We start from the raw sequence: 20,818 nt of genomic DNA on the forward strand, positions 1-20,818 counted from the left end.
ACTTGTGCCTAATCTCTTTGTGTGGGATTTTTTCATTCCAACATGTACCTCCCAGGACAAACACAACAGCAATTCCTAAATCATGTTCATCTTCTGAGAATAGCACATAATAAACTCAGCCTTCCTTAAGGAGATATGTGGGTCAGGGCAAAACACACTGTGTATCTCCCATTCTGCAAATCCAAAGTGTTTATTCAGATAATATCTAATGAAAACAAATACTAATGGCCACCTTACTGGAGAAAAGCAAGGATGTCGATACTGTTATAAAGAACATGTGGCCTACGGAATATGAAAGAGGAAGGGGAGTCTCATAACTAGGTGAGCATGGTGTGGGTTTTATGTACAGTTCATTTTCTTTTTTTAACACTGGGTGGTAGGCACCACCCCCTTTGCCATACTACCATTACCTCACTGAGAATTTCAGGTGCCTGGTTCTCAGCACTTCAACATATCAGCCCAACAGATGGCCCCTGCAACAGCAACATCAGAAACTGTTTTCATGGCAAATTACACATATGTTTTCTGAAGGACATCTTAGATTTCTATTCCGATTCCATTCTACATCTTTGGGAGTGAAATGCATTATAATCTGAGTAGACAATGTTGTCTTTGAAACAGATATTCAAACATCTAGAACATCAATCTTTAATGTATTCACTTACCCTTTAAAAAAATTTTTTTACATGCATTTCAAAGTAATTTCAGAGTCAAAAGAAGGGAGACATTATTACTAGTATGCCATACCTTAAAAGACAAAGAACAGATAGAAACTCCATCCCCAGCAGCTACGTGTTTATAGCCGCCTTCTGTAGTCTTCGGAAACTCTCTCCATGTGGTATGTATTTGAAGCTGTAAGGCTCAAGTGCTCAGGAAAGCAGTGAAATGACTTGTTATTCTGTGAAAAGAAAAGAGGTGTTTCTCTGGGACCACCACTACACCTGCTATGCTTTACTGAAATTCAACCCCCACATCGCTCAACTACTTACACCTGGGAGCTGGCTAGCAAAAACATGGTTGGGTCGGGTGTGAGGGTAGCATTCAAATACATCCATCTTGGTTCCTGTGTAAATAACTGTTGCAAACATCTATGGTTTTCTGTGTATAACTTAATTTGGGTTTAACTATAGTGGAGATATACAAATACTTGTGTTTTGATACACACATGCACACACACACACACACAATTTTTTTAAAAGGTATTTGGCAAGGCATTTTGTTTTTAACATTCATGAAATGCAGCCTAACAGTGTTCTTATTGTAGTCCTGCCCAAAAGTGATCACTTTTCTGTACTTTTCCTATGACAAATTTATTTTCCCTATATGCTTTTGTTGGCTAGCAGCTTTGGCATGACCTGACTGACAATGAGCCAGAAGATCTGAGTTTGGGGAAAATGCATGGCTCTCAAACTCTGGCACAGTGGTGGATAAGAGCTGAGCAAATGCCACACATTCAGAGAGAGCCCTGTGCGCTGGCTCATCAGCTCACCAAAGGACACCATAGATGAAAATGATGCACCCCACAACCTCTAAGACAGAAATGCAGTAAAAGATAGATATATATAGCTTTTCAATATTAAAACAATTACACAATTGCCAGAGCCTCAGTTAGCTTAATTAGCTAAATGATGGGTTGTAAGTTACAGGTTTTAGTTCACATAATTATTGCCCTAAACAGAACTTAAGAAAGTCCCCTCCAATGACTTACCTTTTCTTCATGAAGTATAAAAGAAGGCTATCAGCTCAGAGGGAGGATGGAAAGTGGCATAGTTGAAAGAGATCATCCCACTAAACCATGAATTAGAAAGGTATTTTAACAGCAAATTATTCAATAAAAAAAAAAGAACATATGTGTATGTGCAGTGGCAATCTGAGTACGGTATCAAAATTCAAAATGGATTTTTTCATGTAATACTCTAGGACAGGGGTGTCTAACCTGTGGCCCGTGGGCCACATGCTGATATTGTGAAGCCTTTTTCTGCTTATCTGTAGTGTTGGACATCATGGTAAGTATGCAAGGACCATCTTTTTGCTAATCAGCTTTCATTAATGTTTGTGTATTTACATACACTGTGGCACAAGACAACTCTTATTCTTCCATGTGCCTCAGACAAGAAAAAAGGTTGGACACGTCTGCCTAGGACAGGAGTTACTTTTTGTGCATTACTTATGATACTTTAACCATAAGTAATGCACAAAAGATTTAAGCACATTTTTATTGAATAATTTGCTGTTAAAATACCTTTATACTTGATACTTTAATCATAAGTAATGCACAAAAGACTTAAGCACTATATACTAGGTAATATCAAGGTGTATTAGTTCATACCTAGAAAAGATATCCAAAGACTTTCCAGTTCAAATGATAAAAAGCATGCAAGAGTAAGCACATATACACACAAAAATTTTTTAATTCCTACTCTAGCAAAAAGTCATCTCCATCAGAATTTGAGTAGCTTAATTCAATAACCAAATGGATCCAACATCTAGCATGTGATTAAGCCTATCACTAAACAAAGAAGACAATGATTTAGAAAACTTTTCTGATCACAAATGTTAAAAGCTAAAAGTCTTCCCCAGAAAAACATACATACATACCTGATTTTATGCACATGTTCCATAAAATCTATTATATCAGGTAGCTACTGCCGTATAACAAACCACCCCAAATGCTATGGCTTAAAACAACACTATTCACCTCAAGATTTGGGAGAGGGGACAAAAATTTAGGCTGGACCCAGCTGGACAGTTCTTCTAGGCCTGTATGAGTTCCCCTATACTTGGGTAGTGAGCCTTAGGTCAAGTATTTAGATCTGCTTCTGGGTGTTGGCGCTGGAGGCTAGGACATCTTGGATTGATTCTGTGTAGTTTTTAATTCTCAAGCAAGTTGCCCAGATTTATTCTCATGGTGAAAAATGGTGCCTGGCCTCTTGAGGCCTAATACCAGAATTAGTGACATGGCCTCATTATTTTTATCCCAGCAAGTCACAAGGCCAGCCCAGATTCAAAGGACCAGGAAAGACTATCACCATTATATAGGTGTTATCAAATCATATTGCAAAGGGCATAATTACAGGGAGGGATAAAGAACTAGGACTAGTTTTTCAATCAATTTTTCATACTTAAGTTAATAATTTTCTGCAATGAAAGTGAAATAATGGGGCCAGGAGAGGTGACTCATGCCTGTAATCCTAGAATTCTCGGGGGCTGTGGAAGAGGATCCCTTGAGCTGAGGAGTTCAAGACAAGCCTGAACAAGAATGAGACACCGTCTCTACTAAAAATATAAAAATTAGCCAGGTGTCATGGCCGGTACCTATAGTCCCAGCTACTTGAGAGGCTGAGGTAGGAGGATTGCTTGAGCCCAGAATTTTGAAGCTGATGTCATGGCACCCTAGCCTGAGGCAATAGAGTAAGACTGTTTCAAAAAAAAAAAAAAAGTGAAGTAATGGGTTTTTATTGTGACATACAAGTTCAGGAATCAATAGTTGTTTGCATTCCAGAAAATGTCCTTGTGCGGTCAAGTCCAGAGCCAATAGAACACCTTCTCCCTAGCAACAAGAAGGAAATGTTCAATATTTTCTTTTCTAAAAGATTAAAAATGGCAGAAGATAAATATACCCCATAGAACTTAAAGTTCTCACTTTGTTACTAAATAAGACTTCATGGATTGTACATATATTTGGTCGGGTGAATGTTAGAAATTTTGATGGTGTAGTGAAGAAAGTGATACTGGATATTCTAAATGTCTGTGTCAGTTTTCATATACAACTCTATAGAAGTGGTATAGAATGTGAAGACTTCTCATGTGGTTGATTCTTTCACTATCTTAAAATTTCCCAAAAAACCAGAATCCTAGAATGTGCCATTTCCATAAAGCATAAGAAAACTTCAGGACAACAAAAAGTCCAAATAGGAAATATTGAGCACATGATGTATCCTGATGTATAATGATTGACTCAGTGATTGCAGCAACAGCATCAAAGCTCTGCTGTCAATGGATTTGAGTATGGTCATGGTTTCTTTCCCTGAAAAGAACAGCAAAAAAAATTAACTGAAATTAACTGTAGAAAATTCAGTAAATAATTGGTTACAGTTGACAGAATTTAGGCAAAATGTAAGCCTTTTCCAGTGCATTTAGTTCACATCAAGTCTGACTGTGCCTTTGCCAAAGGGTATACATGTCTAGTTAAAAGAAATTTTCTTTGATACTCTGATACTATAATTCTTCTTATATGGCTTTGGTTTTTAATTATAAGAGAATTAATGTAATAGATGAATTCATATGAAGAATCCTCCATCTCATCCCAACTCCCTCTCTACAGTCACTATTAGCTTTCCTATTGCTGCTGTAACAAATTGCCCCAAAAGTAGTGGCTAAAAAAAACCTCAAGACTTATTTTGTTAAATAAGTCACACTAGGCTATGTCTTGGTGTCAACAGGCTGCGTAGCTTTCTGGAGGCTCCCAAGGAACTCTGTTTATCATCTTTTCCAGATCCTATAGGCTGCCTGCATTTCTTGGCTTGTGGCCCCATCTTCAAAGCCAGCAATGGCTGGTCAAGTCTCTCTCACTTCACACCACTTTGACCCAGATTCTTCTTCTGTCTTCCACTTCTACTTTTACATTGGTACCACCCAGATAATCCTTCATAACCTCCCTATTTTAACTTCAGATGATTAAAAATCTTGATTCTGTTTCTGGCTTCAATTTCTCTTTGCCATGCGACAACATGTTCACAGTTTCTAGTGGTTTGGACATGGACATCTTTGATAACCATAATTCTGCCTACCACTAATCCAAGCCCATCTTACCTTTTTTCTCAGGCTACCTTAGATATTGATGCCTAATGCTAGGAACCTATTCTTCCCAAAGGAGGCTTTGTAGTACATGCTTATAATATTAACCAAAGGTTCTTTATGAAGGCAAATGGCATCTTCCCAATACAAATTCTAGAAATATCAACCATATCATCCTTGAAATGTAGAAGAATGTATCATAGTTTTATCAACAATAAGGAGGGTCACTTGGGCCAGATGTGTTGGCTCACACCTGTAATCCTAGCACTCTGGGAGGGTGAAGCAGTAAGATTACTTGAGGCCAGAAGTTTGAGACCATCCTCAGCAAGAATGAGACTCTGTCCCTACCAAAAAAAAAAAAAAAAAAAAAAAAAAAGAAAAATTAGCTGGACATGCTAGTGTGTGCCAGTCGCCCCAGCTAATCAGGAGGCTGAGGGAGGAGAATTGCTTGAGCCCAGGATTTTGAGTTTGCAATAAGCTGTGCTGACACTATTGCGTTCTAGCCAAAGTGACAGAATAAAACCTATCCCCCCCAAAACAAACAAACAAACAAAAAACCACAGGGTATCACTTGGAAAAGCACAGTTGGGATATTTTTATATATTCTCAATGAACTTACACCAAGAGACAATTAAATGCATCATGCTTAAGTTTTGGTAGGTTCCTTGCTTTGCTATAAACCCTCTGCAAGTCTAGTGCTTATTTTAATCCTTTTTCCTTATTTGCAAAGTGTATGATAATAATTGTGGCCTACTTCGAAGTAATGATCAATATCAGTATCTTGAGTTAATTTTTTTAATTACAGAATAAAGATGAGCAAGATAAATCTTTGCTGTCAACTTATAATAAATTGGTACAAAAATAATTCTGCCCATCTGCAAACAGATAAAAGGATTATTTAAATCCTGAGAGAACAGTGAACATGGTCTAGTCAAGTGTATACAAAAATATGGCAGGATGAAGGTAGGCTATCTAAAGCCCTAGGAAATGAAATAATCAATTAGAAAATAAGAAATGAGGGAAGAAAAAAGACCAAGGAGAAAGAAGAGGATAGGTAATTCAAGTAAGTGGGAGATATCATTAATTTCTTTGGGAGTTAAATAGTGGTTAAATAGCTATTGTTTTCTTTTTTACTAGACAGAATTTAAAATATTTTTACAAAATAGCACAATATTTGAAAGCATAAGCATAAATTAATGCTGATTTGGAAATATGGTCTTATATAAGGCTATAGCTCTTTTGCTATGATATTCCAGTAAAAAGCAATTTATATCTGCATTAAGAAATATTCTCTCAGTGATGATGCAGCAATGTGTAGCTATTCCTCTTACCAGCAGAAATTTAGGATGAAGAAATAGTCATGAGGTATTCGTTAGCACACTATGAATACAGTTAATGGGCACCAAGTACATTCATATAAATCAAAGTGGCTACTATTGGACTCATTTGGAAAGAAGATCTCATATGACACTGAAAACAGAACTGTATCTACACTTTCCCATCCAGCAATTACGCACTGTCATAGGATTAGGGAGCAGTGAATTATATTTTCCCCTCCTCAAGTTAGTTCTGATCAAAGAGGAGAGAATTTTCCACCCAAACTAATCCATTAGATATCCTCCCATCATGCCTTCCTCCATTCACATTTTTCCTCCAGACTAATTCCTGCTAAATTTAATGGTGAATTTATACATCTCTATCTGAGAAGCATTCCTTGGTATATCCCCTCCTATGTATTCCTGTAGTATAGTAATCTCCTTTATCACTACACTTGGCACATAGTATTATAAATACCTATTCTTCTCCACCCCACCCCCAAATAAGTTTTCCTGCTACTTCAAGGCAGTATTTCTCTTTTTCATCATTGTACTCTCAATGTCTGACACACAGTGATCAATAATAGTTAACTGAATAAATAGATGGACAATAAATAAATGAAGGAAGAATGGGAGGAATGAAAGAAGTCGGGAGAAAAGATGCTTAACAACGCTTATTAAAGCCCAACCACAAAATTTTTGTAAGAGGTACCACTTCTCACCATCCATCATCTATAAAAAGTGCATTTATTGACAGAGCCTGGCCATTCTCAACATACTCCACTATTCCATTGTTACAGAATAGCATATCTAGAGCTTCTTATATAGTTCAAGAATGGTTTCACTCAATCACCAGTAAGCAACCAATATGACTACATAAAGAAGAAACTTTGACTGAATTAATTTGCTTCTACTAAAGAGATATGGGTAAAAAGTCATGTAATTTCTCCTGATTTCTGTAAGCCTGTTTGATCATCTCACAAAACAATGCTAAAGACATGAGAATAGCAGGTTTTAGGCCAAGCTGTGTTTCACAGAGATTAACCAAAAATACACATATTTCTCATCTTTACTAGTGTTCAGAATAAAGGAATTAAAATATCAAGTTCACTAAGCACATTAAATGGTCAGTTCTTGTCCTCTGTCTTGTAAGACAGAATGAATTCCAAATGACTTTAATAAAATAGGCAAATTTTCTATAAAATGAGATTAAAAGGAGAAGACAAAAATGTGTATTATCTAGAAACCAAAATAAATAATTTAGATACAGAATAAAATACCACTGTTAGATAACCCTTAATTACTAAAGAAAACAACTGGAAACCAAGAGGCTGGACTAGATTTGACCAGGAGCCAAATGCCCTAGGTCAGTGGTTCTCTATTAGGGACTATTTTGGTCCACAGGGCATATTTGGCAATTTCTGGAAGCAATTTTGTGTGTCACAATTGGGAAGGTGCCATTGGCATCTGGTGGATAGAAGCCACAGAACTGCTAAATATTCTGCACACAGCAAAATTCCCCACAACAAAGAATTACCTGGTTCCAATTTTCAATAGTGCTTAGGTTGAGGAAAAAACAAATAAAATATTATGTAATACAGGAATCTATTAAAATAAATGATAATAGGCATTTAAAGTATCCCTTCAACCATATTCCGTCCAAAATCCCTATTAGAATATTGTGTCCCATTTAGGGTATCACCCTTTAGAATGTATAGATTGCCCAGGCATGATGGCTTACAACTTCATCCTACCACTCTGAGAAGCCAAGGCAGATTGATTGCTTGAGCTCAGGAGTTCAACACCAGCCTGAGCAAAAGCAAGACCTCAACTCTATTAAAAGCTAGCCAGCATTATGGCAGTACCTATAGTCCAGCTACTGTGGCACTGCCTAAGACAGAAGGATCACTTGAACCCAGAAGTTTGAGTTGCTGTGAGCTATGACACCATAGCACTATAGCTTGGGGCAACAGAGTGAGACTCGGTCAAAAAAAAAAAAAAATTGGACTTCATCAAAATAAAAAAATTATCATAAAAAAAGAAGAAAAGGCTCGACGCCTGTGGCTCAGGTGGCTAAGGTGCCAGCCACATACACCTAAGGTGGCAGGTTCGAATCCAGCCCGAGCCGTCAAACAACAATGACAGCTGCAACCAAAAAATAGCCGGGCATTGTGGCGGGCATCTGTGGTCCCAGCTACTTGGGAGGCTGAGTCAGGAGACTCGCTTGAGCCCAGGAGTTGGAGGTTGCTGTGAGCTGTGATGCCACGGCACTCTACCCAGGGGGACAGCTTGAGGCTCTATCTCAAAAAAAAAAAAAAAAAAAGAAGAAAAAACCAAATATATAGATTGATTGGCTCCAAGATGGTGGCCTAGAGATATCTCCTCACCAGCCACTCTCAGACACTCCAACAGCCAAGCACAGAGATTAGGAAAATTAAGAAAGAGGAGAAAGTAGGGGAAGGAAGTGAGTAAGAAGAAAACACACACGAAGAGGAACAACAGTATAATTCTGGCAACATGAAAAACCAGAACAGATCAACCCCCACCCAAGGGATCACCAGGCCAATACCACACTATAAAGAAATTATGGAAATGATAGAATATATAGATTATAAGTGATTGTAAATAGACTCTGTTATAATTGCCCATGTCTTGCTCCTTTGCTTATCCAAATAACATTTTGCTATTACTATCTCCTCCTATTTAGAAGACCCTAAAGTAATTCATGCCTTTCTTGAAGGCAAGTTCTGTGTCTTAGATTAGTGTCAAGAAAATCTAAGATTCCTAGATTAAAAATTGCTTCAAAAATAACAATGATAAACAGGGTGAAAAAGAAACTGAATAAAAATAAATTTGAATGTACTGAAGAATTAATCCAGTTCTCCATTATGTACTAAAAAAAAAAAACTCTAGAAGTTAAACACCAAAAAAAATCAAATATACTAAAAATAAAAATACCACAAAATTCTAAATGAATGATCCAGAACTCTTACATTACCAATATCAAAGTATCTCAAAGGTTCAACATGTTTTAATAATATGCACTTATAGTTAGAAATGTGTCACTTTAAAGTAGACAAGTCACTTCAGAGTAGACAACAGTTAGAAAAGGGATAAGATGAAATGAAGTTAGAAGTGATCATTTTTAAAACTGGGAAATGACAAGCAACTTTTTGCGGTGAGAAGAGTTTATTTTCGTAGGTCACACTGAACAAAATGACACAGTGGAACTATTTTGTGTGGTCCTGCTCATATTTCCACTGGATAGGCACTGTACTGATGCTACCCTATGTTTTGTAGCCAAATATGACAAAATGCAACTTTAAGCAAAAATATGTATAAAATACTATTTGTTATTTAAATTTCAAACCAAGTATTACTTTCAGAATAAGAACTACTACTAGTTAAGTATTATAAAACATACCCTAACTAAGTATAGGCATAGTTTCAGTCTAAACACTTTCTAAATGTTCCATCATAAGAATATTTAATTTAAAATACAGTAGAACCTTTGTAAGTTGGCCATCCAAGTGACAATAACAAACTGGTCAACATATGGAGGTGGTCAACATAAAGAACTAGGTCTACTATACTGATACATACATGTGGTATATGTCCTGTCTATGAAAATTAGGTAGGTCAACTTAAAGTGGCAGTCAATGTAGGGAGGTGACCAACTATGGAGGTTCCACTACATATTTAAGTTCATTAACCTGCTCTCTTTCACAAATGACCAAATTCTACTTTGATAATATATTGACTGACAACTAAAAGGGCATAATTTGTATTATTGCAATGTAATGTGATCTGAAAATGGAGCAAAATGTGAGAAATCCTCAGAAGAGTTGTTTTTTTTTTTAAACCTCATAGGCAGTAGTTTCAACCTCTTCACCACAAATCTTTTTCTAAAAATGCCATTAAAAAATTTAAGATCTGCTTAGCTTCTCCTTCTCTAGGCAGAGGGAAGAAGCAAGACTCAATTATATCAACTCTTAAATAGTTACGAATTGATCAGGTTCAGCATGTTTCTAAATCAATGCCATTCTCAATTCTGGAAAATTCTCTGTCATTGTCTCTTCAAATATATCTATCACCATTCTTTTTTAGCCCTTCTAGCTCCTGTGCTGGAACTCCTCATGAACACATGTTAGACCTCCTCATTTTACTCTCCTTTTTTTTAAACTCCTCTTTTTTACTTTTTAAAATTTTGTAAAATTTTCCTCTGTCCTATAGCCTTTTTATCTCCTTACATCTGTCTTTCAATTCACTAATATTTTCTTCAACTATGTCTAACATACAGTTTAACCCAATTCATTAGTCAAGGCTCTCCAAATAAACAGAACTGATAGGAGTTAGATAGAAGATGGATAGATAGATAGATAATAGCTAGATATGGAGATTTATTAGAGGAGCTAGCTCACATAATAATAGAGGCTGATAAGTCTCATGATCTACCATCTGCAAGCTTAAAAACCAATATTGTAATTCAGCCAAAATCCATTATCCTGAGAACCAGGCTGGGGGCTGATGGTGTAAGTACCACTCTGAATCCAAAGGCTTAAGAATCAAGAATGCCAATGTTGAAGGGCAGGAGAAGATGGAGGTTGTAGCTCAAACACAGATCAAATTCACTCTTCCTCCACATTTTTGTTCTATCTGTTCCCCAGTGGTTCAGATGATATCCACTCATATTTTACATCTGGTTATTCTATCCATTACTGAGATTAGGGTATTGAAGTCTCTAACCATTTTTTGTAAAAATGTCTTTCTACCCTCAGTTCTGTTCATTTTTCAATCATCTATTTTTATGGTCTCTTTTTAGGTATGTTATAACAGTTATGATTATATCTTCTGATTGTAAAAACCTTTTATTAATATATAATTTCCTTTGTTTCTTGTAAATTTTTTTACTTAAAGCCTATTTGTCTGATTTTAGTTTAGCCACCCCTGCACGCTGTGGGCTACTATTTATATGGAATATATTTTCCATCCTTTCACTTACAACCTTTCATGTCTTTGAATCCAAAATAAATCTCCTATAGAGAGCATGTTTGGATTATTTTTTAAATCTGTAATGACAGTCTCTGATTTTGGATTAGAGAGTTTAATACATTTATATTTAAAATAGTTACTGAGAGAGGTACATATTCTGTCCTTTTGTATTTGTATTCTATATGTCTTATAGATTTTTTTGTTACTCATTTCCTGCATTATTGTCTTTTTTTATTTAATTAATTTTATTGTAGTGAAGCATTATAATTCCCTTCTTGTGTCTTTTTGTGTGTCTTTTATAACTATTTCCTTTGTGGTTACCACAGGGAGCACATTTAAGGTTATAAAGTTATAGTCTTCTAATTTGGACTCTACTAACTCCAAAAACATACAAATTTAGCTTATTTACAATTTTGTCCCCACTCCATTTATCTATTGACATCACAACATTACTTCTATTGGATACAAATTATTTTATGCTTCATTTTTGCAGTTTTTGGCCGGGGCTGGTTTTGAACCCGCCACCTCTGGCATATGGAGCTGGCACTCTACTCCTTTGAGCCACAGGCACCACCCTATTTTATGCTTTTTAACACATTTGTCTTGAATTGTTTGGAAAACAAAATGTGAGGTCACAAACCAAAGTTTATATCTTATACTAATAACTTATTTTTAGTATAATAATCTCTTAAATTGTGTAGAAAACAGAAAACTGAGTTATAGACTGTTGTTATAAAAATAAAAGCTTTTTTAATTTATATCCCTCACTTTTGAAGAGTCCACTGGCTATCCATTCATAGTTGAGAGTATTTTCCTTTAAGCACCTTGAGTATATCAGCCCATGACCTTTTGACCTCTAAAGTTTCTAATACCCAATCTGCTGACAATCTTACTGAGACTCTAATGTATGTAACAAGTTGCTTTTCTCTTCCTGCTTTTAAGGTCCTTTTTCTATCTTTCTGTTTTCACAGTTTGATTACGTGTCTCAGGCTGCATTGCTTTAATCCTACTTAGAGTTCATTGAACTTCTTTCTTTCCTTTTCTTTTCTTTTTTTTTTGAGACCAAGTCTCACTATGTCACCCTTGTTAAGAGTCCCGTGAAATCACAGCTCAGAGCAACCTCAAACTCTTGGGCTTAAGCGATTCTCTTGCCTCAGCCTCCCAAGTAGCTGGAACTACAGGCACCCACCACAATGCCCTGCTATTTTTTGGTTGCAGTTGTCATTGTTGTTTAGCAAGCCTAGGCTGAGCTCAAACCTGCCAGTCTCAATGTATGTGGCCAGCACCCTACCCACTGAGCTATGGGCGCCATCCCCCATTGAACTTTTTGAATGCCTATATTCTTGTCTTTCACCAAATTTGAGAAGTTTTCAGCAATTATTTTTTCAGATCATCTCTTTGCTTATTTCTCTCTTTTTCTTAACCACCCACAATGTACATTTTGATCTACTTGATGTTGTCCTGAAGATCCTTTACATTCTGTTCACTTCTTGTCAATCCTTTTTCTTTCTTTTCCTCAGACTTGATAATTTCCATTGTCCTGTCTTCGAATTTGCTGATTCTTTATTCTGTCTGTTCAAATCTGCATTTGAATTATACTAAAGAATGAGTCTTTTTAGTTATTAGAGCTTTCAACTCCAAAACTTCTTTTCAGTTTAGATTTTTTATTCTTTGTTATTTCCCTTTTTGATTTTCCATACTATCTTTTTTATGACTTTCCTTTTTTTGACTTTCTCCGTGTCTTCCTTTAGTCCTCTGAGCATCTTTAAAGTCCTTCTGAGTTGTTTTAAAATCTTTTTCTAGTAAATCTACCATCTAATGTTTCTCAGGAACAGTCTCTTTGGTTGATTTTCTCTCTCTCTATGTGTCATACTTTCCTGTTTCTTTCTATGCCTTGTGATTTTTTTTTGGTTGAAAATTGGATATTTGAATCTAATAATGTAGTAAATCTAGAAATCAGATTCTTTCCCTTCCCTTACTGTTTTTTTGTTTTGTTTCTATGCTTTGTTTTTGACTGCTGTAAGCTGTCTCTGTGCTAAAGATCAGCCTAAAATGTAAACTTAAGGTCTTCTCAGGTCTTTTCTGAGTCTATGTTTTTCCCTAGTCATATGCACTTTTTGATTTCCCTTGTATGTGGAGTTTCTTTTCTTCCAAAGTACTAGGTTTGAGTGTCTAGCTCCCAAAAGAAGAAAAAGAAAAATCAAAAGAAGTCAAAAGGGTGTGCCAGCCCTAAAATCCCCTGGAAATCACTTCAGCTGGAAAGACAGAGGCTTGCAACAATGGCTTCCCACCTCTGTGTCTGTGTCTCTGTGATCAGAAGCAGCGATCAATAGTCAGAACACAGATCGTCAATATTTAGAGGGTGCTTATTGCCCATCCTGACTTGGACAAACTGTATATGAGCTATTCAAGGAACGCATACATGGAAGCTTGCTGAGGCACTAGGGTAGGGAATGTGAACTTGGTACAGTGCTAGTAGTTGAAATTTACTGACATTAACTGCAATTTGCTATCCAAGTCTTCCCCTGGAAGTTTCAAGCCTTTAACAGACTTCAGAGTTCCAAAATAGTCATACAGAACAGATTCTGCCAGTGAAATTGTTGTCTAGGTAGGGTGATGGATTCCTGCTGCTTTCTACTCTTCCATATTCCCAGAATCCTCCTCCCTGGTTAAACATTTTTAAGAAATATTATACAAAGTCTACAAATACCAGCATTGCTGTGAACTGAGGTGTTTTCTTTCATTTAAAGAGGGGGAGAAAAAAGATTAACATAACCACCTGTTTCTATTTGAAAGAATTCTAGAGCAAAAATATATTCATATGGAATACTGCTTCATGACATCATCAAAAAATCATGGTCTGACTTCACACCCTTACTATATCATATAAATATTATTCCTAGTGATGCCAAGATTTTGCGATTCAAGATGTGAAGTGAAACGGAAGAAAAATGAGATCCTTAAGTAAAAGAAAGTTAGATGCATGTGAAATCTGGACTTTGGAAGAGCTGAAGTTCATGCTTCTCCATGGAACAGATATAAAATGTAACTTATTCACTTCATTAATTCATTCATTCAATAAATATTTATTACATGCCATTATTTCACAAGCACTGTCCTAGACCGGGGTATACCACAATGAACAAAAAGACAAAGTCTCTCTCTCATGAAGATTATATGTACCTAGACAAAAATCATAGACACAAAAAACAGACACTGTTCAAAAGTAAATGCTACAAAGAAAATATAAAGCAGGGAAAGAGAATGAGTAATGGGGTGAAGAAAAGTGCTACTATTTCTTATAATGTATTTAGGGAAAGCCAACCTAACTGTAGTAAGTAATCTAATATATTTGAATCATAGTTAATTGAGTTCATAGTCAAACCTTCTGATCAATGCATTAATATGCAATACCCGAATTAAATCTAACTTTCTCCACTTGGATATTCTTCTGATCTTTTTTCTTATTAAATTGAAATGTACCAAAATGCCATGCCTGTTCTTTAGTGGATCGAGCAGTTCAATGTACAAAAACTTGAATAAATATCTCCCACCCCACCTCCATCCCTAAAGCTGTATGCAATTATTAGAGTGATTCTTTAAAGGACTTGTTAAAATGCCAAAATAGTGCCACAGAAAACACGTCAAATAAAGATTTAAGTTTTCTTTATGAAAAAAAAAGTGTTTAACGAGGGTTTATGGGGTTTTATAAAAACACCTTAACACCTTACAGACCTAAGGGGGAAAAAGCCCTATTTAAGTATCATACACCAATAGCAGACCACCCAATGCTGATGACTAGAAGCCTCAAACAGACCCATCCTTGGGAGCCTATGTGGAGACCCTTAATTTTATGGTCATTTTAATTGTATTTGGGTTATTACCTCATGCCCCAGCAAACACCTACAGTATTTAATAAAAATGAGTACAGAACACTGTTCTAGTTAAAGTATGTATTAGCCAAAATCATAAACTAAGTATGCTTCACCATAAATTAACTGGGTGTTTAGTGTTTCTTTGCCTTTAAGTTATATTTATTTTCTTATAACATGGTATGCTTCACTATGTACCAAATCAATGTTAACTGACTTGGCACTTAGACAGACTCTTGTATCTTGAATTCATACACCCTCCCTAAACACACCTGCCCTGCATATTATAAAGTGATAAGCATGGTTAATCAACTCTGCATATATTCAAAAAATTACTATAAAATATCATTAAAGTGGAAAAGTAAAAAAAAAAAAATTAAAGAATAAAATAATTTCCTTTAGTAATCAATAGCCTAGTGTCTAGCTTTAGTATTACCACTTACTTCAACGCTGGTCGAGATTCACAAAGTAGTGGTTTTCTACTGCATAACAAAAGAAAATCTGGGAAAGAAAAGAAAAAGTCTCCTTTATTTTGTAGAATCTACACCATAGCCTCTTAATTATTTTTTTTGCTTTAGTACTCTGTAGAAAAAAAAGTTAATGGGTAAAGACAACATACAAAATTTATAATTGATGATCTTTACCGCTACCACTTTCTGCCTAGATTTTCTAGCGTAATTCCCTCTTAATTACCAAATTTGTAGCTGCTTCTATTTCCTTACCTCACCATTCCCTAACTCATTAAATTTTGCATCTGCACAATCCTCTCCTCCACTCACATTACACTGAAAGAGTTCTTGTTTAAATCCTCCCAAATCTCCTAATTGCCTGAATTGCTGATTCCTTTTCAGTTCTCACTAGATTTGAATTCTTTGTAACTTTTAGCTGGTAGACCAATTCTTCCTCCAGGAAACTCTCCCCTCCTTGGGCTTCCACTCCAATACCATCCTCATTCCCACTCTGTCCCCCTAAAGCTGCTATTCAGTCTCTTGTACTTTTTTTCTGAACAACTCTTAATTATTGATGATCCTATATCATCCTGTATAATCCTGTTTTTTCTTTTTTTTTTTAAACTGTTTTTCTTTTTTTTATTAAATCATTGTTGTGTACATTAATGCAGTCATGGGGTACAATGTGCTGGTTTTGTATACAATTTGAAATATTTTCATCAAACTGGTTAACATTGCCCTCATGGCATTTTCTGAGGGTAATTGATGGGACCACACCTATGGTGCATCTTACAAGGGTACATGTGAAACTCACTAAATGTAGAATATAAATGTCTTAACACAGTAACAATCCTGTTTTTTCATTCTGCAAATACTGCCTGAGTGGTTTCATCAATTTTAATCTACCAACTATCTGGTTACAGTTCAAACCAAATAAATGATGTGCCCCTCCTCCTAGAAAATTTATTTCTCCCTTAGCCTTCCTACTTCAGTAAAGAAGGAAGGAATGCAATTACCTATCCAGATGCTGGTGGCAGAAATCTAAGTGTCATCAGTGATTCTTCTTTTCCTTTACCCCCACATAGGGTTGCCAGATTAAAAATATAGGACCCTCAACTAAATTTTAATTTTAGGTAAAAACAAATAACTTTTTGGTATATTTCTGAAATACTGGAATTTAACTGAGCATATATTATTTTATCTGGCAATCCAAAACCTGCCTCTAATCAAATATCCATCTCCTAAATATTTATCAAATCTCCTAATGCCCCTTAATTTCCCATCACTTCCATCATATACCTATCCACCATTGTCCTTTGCTTAGATCTCAAAATTAACCACCCAATCAAACTCCCTAAATGCTCCCTGATCACCTGAAATCCGTTCTCTATACAGCAATTAGAACGATCTCTTTAAAACTATGAATTGGATCATGTGACTCTTGCTTTTATTTTCCCTCAAGAAATTCCATATAATGAACACCTCAATTCTGGCCTCTACCTACCTTTCCAACCTATTTTTACTGATTATGAGTTTATGATATTATAGCCACAATTATCTTATTTCTATTCTTCAAACTCTTTAAGCCTTTCTGCACTCACACAAACTATTTCCACTGTCCTAGACTTTATAGGCTTCATAGACTTTAAATTCTTAAAACAGAATTTTTAATGTATCGAAGTGAAAATCACATAAAATAAAATTAACAATTTTAAAGTGAATAATTCATTGCCATTTAGTGCATTCACAGCATTGTGCAATCACCACCTCTATATTGTTTCAAAACATTTCCATTGAACAATTTTTTTCCATGCTCCCTCCCCTCACCCCTCAGCCCCTGTTATCCATCAAACCACTTTCTTTCTCCATGGACTTGTTTATTCCCAATACTTCCTATAAGTGAAGCCATACAATATGTGACCTCATATATCTGGCTTCTCTCTAGCATGATGTTTTGGAGGTTTATTCTTGTTGTGATATGTATCAGCACTTCATTCCTTTTTGTGGTTGAATAATATTCCCTTGTATGAATTTACCATAATTTGTTTATTAATCTGTTGAGGAACATTTAGGCTGTTTCCACCTTTTGGCTACAGCAAATACTAATGCTAAGAATATACACATAGATATATTACTTTTTCTAATGCTGTTTTCAGTTCTTTTGGGTATATGATGAGGATTGGAGTTGTGGGGTCATATGGTAATTCTATGTTTAACTTATTAAGAAACCACCAAACTATTTTCCACAGTGGCCAAACCATTTTACATTATTATCAGCGATGTGTGAGGATTCAAGTTTCTCCATATCCTCCTCAGTGCTTGTCATTACCTGACATGTTGATTATAACCATGCTAGTAGACGTGAGGTGATGTCTCCTGTAGTTTGATTTTTATTTCCTTAATGGTTTCAAACATTTTTTCATTTGCTTATTGACTATTTGTCTATCTTCCCTGGAGGAATGTCTATTCACTCTTCTGCCCTTTTTTAAATTGGATTGTCTGTCTTTGTATTAACTTGTAAGAGTTTTTTAAAATATATTCTGGATGCTAAACCTTTATTATATACATAATTTGCAAATATTTTCTCTCATTCCATAGATTATCTTTCCACTTTTTTAAAATTTCAGGTTAATATAAGGGTACGTATGATTAGGTTACATTTTTTGTGTTTGTTAGGAAAAGTCCGAGTTGTACTTGAGTCCTTCACCTAGGAAGTGTGCCATATACTCTCACATTGTACTCATTAGGTGGGAGCTTAATGAGCTCTTCCCTCCCTTCTACCCCTTTCTTGAATTTAATTGTGTTTTCTCTCTCTTGTGGGCCTGTAATTGTTTATCTACTGGTTTCGAATTAGTATTGAGTACATGGGATATTTGTTTTTCCATTCTTGAGATACTTCACTAAGAAGAACGTTCTTCAACTCCATCAGGTAAATATGAAAGATGTAAAGTCTCCATCTTTTATGGCCAAGTAGTATTCCATGGTACACATATACTACAGTTTATCAATCCATTCATGGGTTGACGAACACTTGGGTTTTTCCTACATCTTTGCTATTTTTCACTTTCCTTATAATGCCTTTGGATGCATAAAAATCTCTGTTTTGATGAAGTCTAATTTTTTTCTTTTCTTGCTTATGTTTTTGTTTCATATCTAGGAATCAATTATCAAATTGGTGGTCAGGATTTAACCTGATATTTTCTTCTAAGACTTTTATAGCTTTAGCTCTTATCTTAGATTATTGATCCACTTTGCTTTAATTTTTTTATAGTGTGAATAAATGTCCAACTTTTTTTATGCATATGGCTATCCAGTTGCTCCAGCACTATAACAATTTTCCTCTCCTCCCCCTCATCCTTTCCTCCCTCCTTTGTCTAGCTGCTATATATCCTCAGGACTAAGAATAGATGTTATTTCCTTACCAAAACTTTCCATAGATGCCTGTTCTCTCCTTCCCAGCGCCTCATACAGTGCCAAATCAGGTTTCCCTATTATATACTCACACGGCTCTGGTGCTTAATATCTGTCCTCAACCATTACACTGTAAGCTCCAGAAGAAGGGTCTGTGACTGTATCCCCCTTGCCCAGCAGAGTATCTACCACATATGTGTGGTGAATCCATCAATATTTATTGAATTGCTGACTTCTCATGACATATTTCCATCACTGGTATCTTCTCAATCACACTTAAAGGCCCCCTCATTTAATGAATACAAAAACTTTTCATGCCTCCAAGTCTCTATTTGAAATAACCTATGTTCATTCTGTACCTACAAAGTATCCTTGAAGACATGTTCAAATGTCAACTTATTCTGTAAAGACTTATGTGACTTCTATAGCTACTGCTTCACTCCTTTATAGCATCCTGTAGCTATTTCCCTAATAGCACATAATATATTTTATTACAATTAATTATCATAAGTTTGGTCCTATACTAGGCTATAGCCATTTCTATAGACATTTCCATTGTAAGACACAACCATCATTTTATTTCTCACAGCACCTCATATAGTGCCAGATACATAGTAGAAACCTAACAAATATTTGTTAAACATGTGGATGAATGAATACACAATGAAAAAAGCATGAATCAAATTAATAAATATTTTGGCATTCCCCTGTATACCAAGACCTCAAAGTTACTCCAGAAAGTTGCTAAGGCTATCAAAATCACCAGGCTATTTGTGGACCTGCCATTTAAATTTTCTGTTTAATTACATAGAAATCAAAATCCTGGGTGTCAATGAACTTGTGAAACAAGTCAATTAATTCATTTATTTTTTTTAGACAGGTCTCTCTCTGCTGCCCTAGCTATAGTGCAGAGGTATCATAATTAATTCACTTTTTTAAAAGTTTCCACATGCTTAGTATTATGCTATGGGACACAAAAGAAGGCAAGATCTCTGTCTTTCATATCTAGCTTAGTAAAAAAGATAAGCTAAAATGAAACAATTAATGCATCATATACCAGTTAATAGGTAATAAGAAAAGTTTAAAATTAAGCACTAAATTATGTAAGTACTTAAGGCTATAAATGTGATATAATTCAAAACCAAATAAGCTCAACTATTTAAGAAAGAAAGCATTATTGCATACCTACAATTGGAATAGGCTCTTTACTGCATCCTGGAGATATAGACTTAAATAAAACATCCCTACTTCATTCACTAGAACTCTTTTGACTTTCAGAATATAGTCATGAATCCTCTCTCTTGGAAAATGCACACACACTAACTCCACATCCATGCATACACAGTCACAACAGAACTGTGGATGTCAAAAGATCAAAGACTGTGGCTGTTGTAACTAGTGGACATGAGAAAACACATTCCATTGTTGTCTGGCCTGTTGTGCAGATGGGACGAAGCTACTATCTTTAAACAAACATTTCCAAAAGAAAAGATTACAAGCAGAGTTATTATTGTCTATGTGCATGAAAAAGGATGGGTGAATGAAAAAGGCCTAAAAATCTGGTTTAACAAAGACTAGTCATGAAGGCCTACAGCATCACCAGTTTTGCTGTTTTTGATCACGTCAAAGCCCATGTTACACAAAGCACAAAATCAATCGCAGTGAACTTGAAAACCCAGTTTCCTGTGATACCTGGTGAGCTAACCCAGCCAAGTGTAACCTCTTGAATGCCAGTGAATGAACCCTTTAAAGCCCTAATGAAGAAAGAGTGGACATCATTGATGCAATCAGCTGATGAGTTAACACCTACAGGCAGAATGAAGACAACATCCATTGCCCAGGTTTGTGATTGAACCCTGAGACTGTGGAATGGTATCACGAAGGAAGTGGTTGTGATATTCTTTTAAAAATGCAGCATCAGCAATCCTTTGGATGGAATGAAGATGATGAAATTTACTGGGATGAGGAAAGTGACTCTTCA

General features: G+C 35.7%; 1 long non-coding RNA gene across 1 annotated transcript; it reads right to left on the reverse strand.

Annotated features, from left to right (window-relative positions):
• Positions 1–639: 639 nt before the first annotated feature.
• LOC111725449 lies at positions 640–16,033 on the reverse strand. Its single transcript, XR_002773511.1, has 3 exons — positions 15,421–16,033; positions 3,470–3,550; positions 640–898 (listed from the first exon to the last, which is right to left on the reverse strand). It is a non-coding gene; the product is annotated as an uncharacterized LOC111725449 (long non-coding RNA).
• Positions 16,034–20,818: the final 4,785 nt, after the last annotated feature.

Source organism: Otolemur garnettii, unplaced genomic scaffold (genome assembly GCF_000181295.1).
Source record: "Otolemur garnettii isolate 467f Iridium unplaced genomic scaffold, OtoGar3 scaffold00041, whole genome shotgun sequence".
Taxonomy (NCBI): domain Eukaryota; kingdom Metazoa; phylum Chordata; class Mammalia; order Primates; family Galagidae; genus Otolemur; species Otolemur garnettii.